Source organism: Stegastes partitus, unplaced genomic scaffold (assembly GCF_000690725.1).
Source record: "Stegastes partitus isolate 25-593 unplaced genomic scaffold, Stegastes_partitus-1.0.2 Scaffold1975, whole genome shotgun sequence".
Taxonomy (NCBI): Eukaryota; Metazoa; Chordata; class Actinopteri; family Pomacentridae; genus Stegastes; species Stegastes partitus.
The window spans coordinates 42,267-43,534 of record NW_007579706.1 but is presented as its reverse complement, the minus strand read 5'-3'; the positions used below and the strand labels follow the sequence as shown (position 1 = coordinate 43,534).

The 1,268-nt window shown below is 51.5% G+C and overlaps 1 protein-coding gene across 1 annotated transcript in view; it reads left to right on the top strand.

Moving 5' to 3' along the window:
* Positions 1 to 959: 959 nt before the first annotated feature.
* The window catches only part of LOC103373418 (cell wall protein IFF6), a 22,299-nt gene continuing 21,990 nt past the window's right edge, over positions 960 to 1,268 (top strand). The window contains exon 1 of the mRNA XM_008303304.1: positions 960 to 1,018. The gene's annotated coding sequence lies outside the window, so the exon portion shown is untranslated. The remainder of the gene's footprint in view (positions 1,019 to 1,268) is intronic.

Sequence of the window (1,268 nt, the reverse complement as noted above, 5' to 3'; positions counted from 1 at the left end):
AGCCTCCAGATGTTTACATCAGACCTGTGAGGAGCACCGATGATCCACCATCATGTCTGCTGACTGAGATTTAATGTTTTTAGCCGTCAGAAGGATCAATAAACACGAAACACACAAAAAGTGAATTTTCTGGTGATGATGTCACGGTTCAGGCTTCACAGGGTTCAGCTGCGTCCACTTTAGCTTCAGGTCGACGGAAGCAGAACATTTGTGTTGATTCAACGTCAGCTCGTCGACCGAACCCGTCACAGAAATGTGAGGAACTTTAATTGAGCGTCTGAACCAGGAAGTGAGACGTTCGATCGGCCAATCAGGCGTTAATCAACAGGGCAGGTGAGTGACTGGACAGTTTGTGGACACTGTGTGATGGAAGCTCAGCAGCAGCCACTCCTCCTGCTTCACCTGCTTCACCTGGTCGCTCAGGTGGATCACACTCAGGTGAGTCACACTCAGGTGAGTCACACTCAGGTGGATCCGAGGAATGACACAAAACAAAACCACAACAACAACAACCGACTGGTCTGACGTACGTTTGTTTTCTTTTCTGCCTTTGAGTCCACGTCAGCCGGTAGCCCGATACGGACCGGGAGACAAAAGGCGTGGACGTAACCCGAGCCCTCCCTCCCGTCGCCATGACGACCACAGCAGGGCCTCAGAGGCTCCGCCCACTAGAGGAAGGAGGGGTTGAGGGGGGATTCACAACCTGGCAACCCGGAAATTAATGCAATCAACTTATTTAGCTGAAAATAATGAGGTGGGAGCGACTCGGCCTCCTCATAATCCTCCTCCACCTCCTCCTCCACCGCCGCCACGGCCTCCTGCTGCCGGCGTGCAGCTGGGCGTGTTGCCGCCGCCGCTGCCAGGTGCAGGAGCAGGTCGAGCAGGTTTGCTCCCTGAACGCCTCCTCCTCCTCCTCCTCCTCCTCCTCCTCCTCCCTCCGTCTGCAGGCCGACTGCTGATTCACTCGGCGCTGGCAGCTCTCAGAGCACCTGTTCTCATCTGATAGAGCCAGAATAAGGTAAGGATTTACCCCAGGATTTATTCTGCGTCTTTCATGTTCTCAGGCAACGTCTGAGGCTGGTTTCACCTCCAAATGTGATTTCATGAGATTTAACCTGATGTTATATTGGGAGTAATTAAAAAAAACTCACAAATCATATTTTGGTCTAAAGACACATTTGGCATCTTGTAGCAGCGACAACGTGAATAAATTTGAATTAGGAGCAGCAAAACCTGACAGGTAGACCTTAGGTTTAGGCCTTTGTTGT